The following is a 10,564-nucleotide window of genomic DNA, read 5'->3' as shown; positions in this document are numbered from 1 at the left end:
TTGAGGACACGGGGAGGGGGAAGGGTAAGCTGGGACGAAGTGAGAGAGTGGCATGGACATATATACACTACCAAATGTAAAATAGATAGCTAGTGGGGAGTAGCCACATAGCACAGGGAGATCAGCTCGGTGCTTTGTGACCAACTTAGGGGGGTGCGATAGGGAGGGTGGGAGGGAGACGCAAGAGGGAAGAGATATGGGGATATATGTATATGTATAGCTGATTCACTTTGTTATACAGCAGAAATTAACACACCATTGTAAAGCAATTATACTCCAATAAAGATGTTAAAAAATAAAAAGTAAAATAAAATAAAATAAAATAAAATAAAATAAATGCTGTCTACTCTGAAGAGCTTTCCATGATTATGGTACTAGAAAGTAAATTTTTTAAAAACACCTGTAGCACTCCTAGAACTATGTTTCTTTTAACGTTTGTAAGAGGCAGATATCATGTCATGCCTTCTCTCTGGGATCAGAGTTTAAGCTTATCGAGAGTAAGAACCATGTTTTATTTTATAGTAAGAACCATGTTTTATTTTATAGTAAATTTCAGTCCATGCTTCACATTGTCCAGGACACAACATAAGGACATGTCTCTTGAATGACATACTGATACAATAATTTTTAAATATAACAGTTAACTACATGACAAGGACACTATGTGCAACAAAATTACTGAGCATGTTTTCATTCATAGTTAAAATCCATTAGGCTCCAAACAATTAGGAAATAATCACGCCATTCCTGATATTCTTTGGGTGACTCAATAGCAGTTACAAATTAAAGTTAAAAAGTTCTTGACGATTATTTCACTGTTCTTCAAAACTACAGGAACTTAACTTTGTTTTACTTTCCTCAATAGACAGATGATATAAGAAATAAAGAAAAGTGAGAAACCTGCATTATCATCCTATCTTCAAGATTTCCTTGTCATCTTTTCAGCCCTTAGCCCCCTTACTTTAGCAGGGACAAGAGAAAGAGGACAGACAAAAGAAAACAGAAGCGAGGAGTTCCAGAATGTATTTGTAAAAACAGCTAGTATTCTGCCTAATTTCCTTCCCTGGCAGTGGCAGATGGGAATGGAAAAGGCTGCCTGCCTATGAGCCCCTGGAATAAGGTGAGTAAGTGGTCTGGGTTAGAAGTGCAGGATAACTTTTCCACCTCATCAAAGGAAAGGAGGAAAAATAATTGAGTGATAGCTCACTTTCTTCTTTGAAAAAATAGCACCTATGTTGCATGAATATCTGATAATCATGTGTTTAAGCAAAATGTTCCTAAATGAAATTAAGTTTTCCTTTCACTCATTGGGTATAAAATAGTTCATATTTATGTATTAAATACTGACCCAGGCAGAGAGCTATACATACACAGTTAAGTATGCAATTCCCTTCCTCCGAGATGCTCTCAGTCCTAGAAACAATGACTTAGCAGGGACACATAGGACTTTCCCAGAGAACTAAAATAGTAACTAAACATTTTTAAATAGATCAGTATGTGATTTACATTATGCATAAGCTTAGGACCAATTTTGCCATTTCACTTATCTCACCACCCTCTTCCATTCTTCTGTGAGAGGGAGAAAAGGATAGGAAAAGAAGTAAGGATTTTCACTCCTTCACTCCTGGGGTGAAGTGAAAATCCCTTTCTTGAGAGGTTTTAGATTTATTTTGACTATCCGGCACCATGACCTTTTCAGGTAACATTACTTTGTTTTCTGAACTGCATGGAATAACTTCTCAGGAGAAGCTGTGATGTCCAGGCCACCCAGGGTCAACCAAGTTCAACTCCTATTCCCATTGTAGGGAGTGAGACACTGGAGTTGGCTTTGCCCAGAAATAGCCTGTGTCCATGTGGTAGAAGGAGCTTGATATCACCAAGCTCTAAACTCATAGCCTGAGTCCTGTTTTCAGAGGGAAAGGACTCCAAGCCCTTCTACTTTGCCATTATGCAAGTTTGTAATTACTCATGAGGGAGTTGATAGCCAGGGCCCTGAGAGAGTATCATCATGACCAAGGTGGGTGCCTCAGGACGATGCCAAAGGGATGAAGCCTTCACCTTTGAGAGCATATTTTCTTTCTACCGACACTGAAGGGAGTCCAAGGAACAGGATCTTGGATGTCTATTGGTACAGGTTCATTAACACAAATCCCTCTAATTCGCCATAATTTGTTATGGCATTCCCACCTTCCTCATTTCCCAAAAAGCTGATCATCTCAACAACTTAATGAAGTAATGACAAATTTGATTGATAGGCCAAACCTCTATTAGACAGATGGACTTTATATTTTGAGCCTTCTCTGGCACTTGAGTACATGCATTAAAATTGGGTAGATGAAATTTTAACTGTAGAAGAGAGAAAACTCAGTCGACTATGTATAGAATGCTTATTTTTCTCCTGAATCTGTTCTCAGTAAAACTCTTATTTTCAGAAGACTTTTGCTAAACTATTAGTGTGCCACATATAATGATTTATAAATGCTGCCTAATAAATCACTTCCCTGGCTCATAGCTAAATATTAGTATCCCTTTTGTTTTTACAGACAGACAAAATGAAAGTCATAGATTAAATTAATGGAAGGAAAGTGAACTACAAACCACGGTGACTTCTACTTTGGCAAAGTGAATTATTCATGAAAACTCTATTGCAAATTTCCAGTGCCAAAGGTAGCCCTTAGGATGATTTTTTTCTCAGCCTCTGGGCTCTGGAAGTAATTGCAAATGGGTAGCAATTACTTTTGGCATCTTCCCACTTCATATCCAGTGCCCTAATCCCACATACTTTTCTGGAACCCAGTATTTAGTGACCTTATCAAAGCTTATGGCTCTCCAAACTCTTTTCTGAGTTATTCCTTTATCTCTACCCTGAACTGGAGGCCCACAGTGTCCATAATTGTTATAGTCTCTCTCTCTCTCTCTCTCTCTCTCTCTCTCTCACACACACACACACACACACACACACGTATATACACAGAATATTAGAAGAACGTTTTCTTATTGTAGGCTCAAGATCATTCACACTGAGGTATGAATGACTAATACGCTTATGCATTTTAAGAGAAGTTTGTTAATTAAAATGGAACTACAGATGATGTGATATGCTGGGGAGACAGTCTTTAACTTTCTTGTCTCCTTGTTTATGCCCTAATGTCCACCTGCCCAACTCCCATCTTCCAAACAATACCAAGCAGAGTTAGTTGGCAAGTGGTATTCTGCTTCTGAATGATTGCTTGAGAATCTAGACCTTGACACGGAGACTCTGCAGACCTCAGCCATATTGAAAGCAATCTCCTAACATACAGTCTGAAGAAGGGCTAAAAATCTAACTCCCTGCTCCCTAACTCATGACAGACAATACAGTACAGCAGTGTAGAAAAATAGCCTTTAGGTTCAACTTCTGGTGTGTGAATTCTGGCCCTGCCACTTAGTGGCTGAATGACCCTAGACCATTTACTTAACCTCTTCATAAAATGGGGATGCTAATAGCTATTAGCTCATCAAATGATTTTAAGGATTCATTGATATAATAAATATATGGTGCAGTACCTGGCATAAATTGAGTACTCAATCAATGTTAGCTATTATTATTAGAGCAGCAGTCATTATTATATACCCTAATACCATCTAAGAGAAAATCTCCAAGTGGGCAGCTTCAGGGTGTACCTGTGGTTACAGCCCTTTCTGAGCATCCTGGTATTTAGTGCTTCATCTATTTTTTTCTGTCTTTCATTATTTATTTGTGGATGCTGTGCATCAGGCACTGTGCTAGGAGCTGGCAACTGCAGTGAGCTATGTAATTATGGCTCCTATGCTGATGAAGCTTCCAGTGCAGAAAGAATAACAGAGAGAACTAATTACAAAACTCATTTCAATGATGATAAGCCCTGTGCAAAAAACATGTGTTATGAAAGCAGGTAATGTTTGGGGGTGGGAGACTAACAGCCAGGATCAAGAAAGAATCCATCTTGAAGGATGAATAGGAATTAGACAGTCCAGAGTTGGGGCAGGACAGTAGAAAACAAGTAAATGGAAACGTGGTGTGCTATGGACTGAATATTTGTGTGCCCCACCCCTGCAAATTCATTTTGAAGCCCTAACCCTCAATGTGATGGAGATGGGGCATTCAGGAGTTAATTCAGATTAGATGAGATCATGACAGTGGAGCCCTGGTGATGGGATTAGTGTCCTAATACAAAGAGAAAGAGAATTCAGAACCCTCTCTCTTCCCTGTGAGGACACAGCAAGAAGACAGTCATCTTCAAGCCAGGAAGAGAGCCCTCACCGGGAACTGGATTGGCTGGCAGCTTGATCTTGGACTTTCCAGCCTCCAGAATTGTGAGAAATAAATATCTGTTGTGCCTCCCATGTCTCCCAGTCTACGGTATTTTTGTTATGGCAGCCTGAGAAGACTAAGACATGGTGGAAGGTGCATCAGAAGAGGTGGTAGGAAGCCGGTATAGCTGGAGAAGAGGAAAGTGGTGGTGGTGGTGATTGGGAGGCATGAGGTAAGCAGTGCAGAATTAGGATGGAGTCAGGGCAGGGTCTGGAGAGGTCAACTGTTCTCAGTCAGGGACAGGTATTTGGCAACACTTAGTGATAGTTTTGGCTGTCATAACTGCGGGTAGGGAGTTCTACTGGCATCTAGTAGGTAAAGGCCAAGGATGCTGCTAGACATCCTACAAGGCAATGGACAGCCCCCTCCCACCCTCCACCCCCCAGGAATTTTCCACCTAAAAGTGTCAACAGAGCCAAGCTTGAGAAACCTTGGGATAGACAGGTCATCATGTGGGATCTTGAAGGGCAGGTTCAAAGCATTGTGCTATATCACGAGAATAAGGGGAATCCATTGAAGGAGTGTAAGAAAACCTGTGATGTGATTATATTTGGTATCTTAGAAAGCATCTCTGGCTGCTCTTAGGGAAGAGCAGCTGATAGACTTTTGCCAAAATGTTCTTTATTTATTTAATTTTTTAAAGTCAAAGTCAGATGAGAGATGTTGGTGGCTTGGACCTTGCTTGCCTTCAAAGATATATCCCCCAATTTCCTAAACTTTGAACTGGGGAGTGAATTAACTAGATGTGGAGGAGAAGCAGAGAAAATAATTGGACTCCAGAGACAGGGAGATGTGTTTTTCTTTGGGACTTTCTGAGTCTGATGAAAGCACCTCTTCTTCTCCTCCCAAGGATGCGTGAGTCACTGCTGACTCTGCCCTGGCTGGTGGCTACCACACAGGCCTCAACACCTGCTCCACCGTCTCCACCTGCTTTTCCCCTTCCATTCTGCACGTCTGACTGAGAATCGTCTCTTGAGAGCTCCTCTGCCCAGTTAGACTCACTCTAGAAACAGATGTGTGCTGATTACTGCTACATGGATACCCAGAGTCTTCCTTGGCCCAGTGCGAAATCTTATGCCTATCAATCATGTCAAATGCTTTGAAAATAGAACACCTGTCTCCTACTTCAAAACTACGTTTCTAACAAATTCCACAAATCAGCTGTCTGTCATGCTTGATGCTGCCAGGCACATGGTATTGAGACAGCCAGGATTTTCCAAGATGATCCAGATTTTATGTTATTTGCTGCTTTTCAATAAAAATAATTCATTGTGGATCTCTGTAACTACATCTAATGGCTACCCTAAATCCTTTCTGAGAAAAAGACAAGGTGTTAATATATCTAATTGTGATTTAACTTTTAGATTGGAAAGATTTTCCACTACCTAAATTCATAAATCAGAAGAAATCCTGATTGGATAGTGACAAATAGGGTTGCCGTATCTGTGAGTCATAGCGTTACTTGATGGGAACAACAGAGAAAACATTCTGACAGTCATACATGGAGGCATCTAGAGTTGGCTGTTCCAAGATGCACATATGAGCCAGATATAGATAGACCAGGGTCCCTTGAATTGAGGAATAGGAAGATCTGGAAAGTAAATGCGTGAAGCAATCAGATGTAAGAGAATGGTGAGTGCTTGAAACTCCTGGGAACTAGAGTGGATATGTCCACCTTCAGGTGTTCCAATTAAAAAAAGAAAATTAAGCAAGGTGCTGCCAGGTAAAGCACCTGTACAAGCATCAGTTGGCCAATAACTGCCAGTCTGTAAATTCTGATCAAGGGGAAAATAAAATAAAACACCTGAAGACTTCCACTGGAAACTTCAAATCCAATGAAAGGGAAAATATTACTAAAATATTGAAAGACCAAAAAAAATGAATGTACTGTTGATACATAGTGGACTATTTTTGTACAAAAACTCTCTTCTCTTTTGTGACGTTATAATATTTATGGTGATCATATAAATAAAATTATTTCTTTCACTCTCTTTCTCTCACCATCTTCTCACCACCAATCTCTTTCCTCCACACACAAAACATTACCATAATATTAGGGGTGTGAGGTCAATCAGAGGAAGCAAGGAAATTCACAATCACTGCTGATCCTCTGTCCTTAATGTGTACTGCCACACCTGTAAGCTCAGAAAAGTAGGTCAGCAAAATCTGAAGGGACATATTAACTGTAATGTCTGGTGCATAATAGAGCACATTAAAGACAGACTTTCAGCCTTAACTCTTAATCTCTTTTCCAGCTTTGGTAGATTTAAAAATCTGATATTCTGAGCACAGCATTATGCTTCCCAGGGCTACAGCTGTGCATTGCTTTCTATCTTGGGAGGAGATGTTTTTGCACAGGTCTAAGGAAATGCAACACAAGGGAAATGCCATTTTAACAAATTTCAAGGGAGGGGGAAAAGTGCTCTTCTTTTTGCAGCAACAGAATTTTGCTGGAGTGGCAATGTTATACAGTTATCAAACAGATACATAAAAATGGAATTTTCAATTTAAGGAAACTCTAGTATTCTAACATTTGTATAGTGCCATTTATTCCTTAAGAACCCAAACACCTTTACACATATTAGGCGCCATCCTTATCTCAAAGTTTACTTTCCGGGGCTATTCAGACCACTGTCATATTTCCTTAACCTTGCTCTGTGACACAGGTGGAGATAAAGAGAGAGAATCAAAGTGGAGGGAAAGTGCTGGGATTTTGGTGGTAATAGATGGCTTTTGCAAAGGCTAAAGATGATGAAAGTATATGTGTTATGGCTCCTTCGTGTATTTCCCAGAAACTTTCTGTAAGATTCAGACCCACCAAACCCTTACTGGGTTCCCTAAATCCTACATTCAACAAATATTGACGAAGGCCAGGCATTGTTCTAAGTTCTGTAAGTGGGGTGGCAGCTGAGACAGACAGGTTTCCTACTCTCAAGGAGTTAAACTAATGGGAAGGGACACGGTCAAAAGACAAACAAACCAGGGAAATGACACACACACTATGCAGAGAACTAGATGAAGGCCTGGGTGGCTCCTTAGATTATATGGTCAAAGAAGACAATGCCCAGGTTGAGACAAGAGTGACAAAAGGAGCCAGCCATGTAAAGATTCTAGAGAAAGGGTATTCCGGGCACTGGGAACTGCTAGTACCAAGACCACAAGTTGGGTGTGTTAGTTTCCTATGGCTGCTGTAACAAATAGCCACAAACCTAGCAGCTTAAAACCACACAGATTTATTATAGTTCTAGAGGTCAGAAGACCAACATGAGTTTCACTGGGCTAAGATTAAGGCATTGGCAGGTCAGCTTTCCTTTCAGAAGCTGTAGGGGAGATGTTATTTCTTTGCCTTTTCTAGAAGCCATTTACATTCCTTGGCTCATGGCCCCTTCCTCTGTCTTCAAAACCAGCAGGGTAACATCTTCAAATCTCTCTGAATTTGACTCTCCTGACCCCCGCTTTCACTTATAAGAGCTCTTGTGATTACACATTGAGCCCACCCAGATAATTCAGGATAATCTCCCTATCTAAAACCCTTAGTTTAATCACATCAGCAAAGTTTCTTTTGCCATGTAAGGCAGCATATTCACAGGTTCTGAAGGGTGGGCATCTTTGAAGAGCTAAGGTGGAAATCAGCATTTCCATGTTCTAGAGACAGACAGAACCATTGTGGTAGGACTGTAACAGTGAAATAGAAAATGATGGGGCGAGGACCGGTCCTGACTTCCCAGTAGCAGCAATAGATGACATCACCACATTCACTATTTAACTGGTCTTCCTGCAGATCTGATACTGCCATCTGAGCATGAGGACATTCAGACTTTGGGGTTTCTGACCTTCCTTGATTCATAGTAAACCAGGATTAGAATTCCTTAGTCTAATTCTCTAGCTGTAAATACAACAAAATTTTAACATTTATTATATAGTATCTTTTTTCTGCTTCCTAAAATCATAGAGTCTCAGCTCTCAAGAAAATTTGAAAGATTGCCTCATTGGGATCTTAATTTTTATGAAAAAAAAACACATTGAGATTTATAGAAGTTAAATATCTTTCTTAAAAAGATGGACCTGAGACCAGAAGCTGACTGTGCAGTGTCCCTATCCATTTCTCTTGTACATGATTACATTTAGGTGTGTGTTATCTTTCCTAATGGCAAATGCTTCTGTGGGTGCAGGGAGTTATGCTGGTCTGGATGCTCCCTGAGCCAAGCATGCGCTGCTTTGCATGCATAGAACAGTAGGGGATGAATAATACTTGTTGAGTGAAAGGTTGAATCAGATCATGGTCCTTTTTTTTCACCCAGAAAAGATTTGGTGACCCAGAAATTTCCTGATTTAGAGGAGGCCTGTAGACATGTAGCATTTTTTATCATTTGCAAGATTTTTAAAATGGATATCATGCAAACTGGACAAGACAAACCAATCACATGAGGGTATACTTGAGACTTTCCTAATTACTTAACACTCTTGGGTGAGGGTACTGATCAAAACTTGCTACCTAAACGTTAACTATTTGGAATCTATTAGCTATTCATATTAATTTAATTTGAAGATCCTCTTGTCTCTGCAATAGTTTTTTTACATGATTTAAAAAAATATTTCAGAGAAGTTTGAGACTTTCCAATTCTCCCTATCAACCATCTCCCTCCGAATTTGACCTGTGGCAAAAAAAATATGCAAACAGAACAGTTAGTAAAGGACTTGAGGAAACTCAAAACATGTGAGAGAAAGGAAATAGTCCTAATGATTAATAGGAATTTGGTTATATAGATTAGAAGGTTGATTGACACCAGAGATACATTTTGCAGTTAAGCTTGTGACTCTGAGCTTTGTAGATAAGGTAATAACTACCGGCAACTTCCAACTTGCTCCTAAAAATAAACTATTGAAGTAACTTCTGAAAAATGCAGGAAATGGTGAGACAAATTGATTCACGTAAAGAGGAACAAAAGAATTACTTAGAGCCTGTACTGGGTAAGAAAGCTGGTTGGGGCAGATCCCAGAGGCAGGACTGGGTATGTCTCCTGGGTGTGGATCAAACCTGTAAAGCTCAGGGAAGAAGGTGTGCTAATCTTTGAGCAGTTGGCAGAAGACTGATCTACCTTCTGGACTTTACATGTCACTGCCCTTTAACTTTTCTCAAGATCCCCATAGTGGAAATAAAAATATTTCTAGATTCTTCTCTAAACTGTGTATGTAGTCATCACTTCAAACTGTTCACCTATATCTATCAAAGGTAATTTATAATCTTGCATGTGCTGTGTAAATCAGTATATTGAACCAAAAAACAAACCACAAGTTATTTATATAGAGGGCCAGCTCTCAGAGCATTTGGTTGAGTTATTTCATTTCAGTGAGAAGTTAAGAGGAAAACACACCCAGCAAGCCTTTTTTAATGTCAATCATAGGGCTTTTTGCTTTGTTAAAATGAATACTGTGTGTTTCCAGCATACTTTAACTCTGGATGTAGAAAGTTCTTAGAAGATGTGAGTCCATATATCAGGTATTTAAAAATATAGTTTATTAGAGCCATTATATTGCAATGTTATATTCTCTACGCCATATAATTTTTTTTTTTTTTTGCTGTCCGCGGGTCTCTCACTGTTGTGGCCTCTCCCTCTGCAGAGCACAGGCTCCAGACGCGCAGACTCAGCGGCCATGGCTCATGGGCCCAGCCGCTCCATGGCATGTGGGATCCTCCCGGACCGGGGCAAGAACCCACGTCCCCTGCATCGGTAGGTGGACTCTCAACCACTGCACCACCAGGGAAGCCCTATATAATTTTAACTTATTTAAAATTAAGAGCTTTTAGCATGCTGGCTGTGACTTAATATTATAAAATATGGCCCTAGAGCTTAAGAAGCTTAATAAGTACAGACTCTTTGGACAGGTTAAAATTCAACAAATTTTTACTGCTCATTTATTGAAGGTTCATGCTCAACAGAGACCCATAAGATTTGGCTTTTGCATTTAAGGAACTTAAGAACAGATTTGTGCCATAAAAAATAGCATATTATCAAATGTGAAATATATGAAGAAAATAAACCCATGATTTGAACCAGGAATGAAAAAAGGGTTTCAAAGAGAACTTGAGTATTAAACTGCTGATTGATGAGTAAGATTTAGAAGATGATAGGGGTGGAGAAGGCATTCAATACTAAACATAATGCTGCCATGATAACAGATCATTGAGTGTCTCCTGCATGCCAGCTATAATGCCGAGTCCTTTATGGA

This window comes from Mesoplodon densirostris, chromosome 5, assembly GCF_025265405.1.
Source record: "Mesoplodon densirostris isolate mMesDen1 chromosome 5, mMesDen1 primary haplotype, whole genome shotgun sequence".
Lineage (NCBI taxonomy): Eukaryota > Metazoa > Chordata > Mammalia > Artiodactyla > Ziphiidae > Mesoplodon > Mesoplodon densirostris.
Note: the sequence above shows the minus strand (reverse complement) of the source record.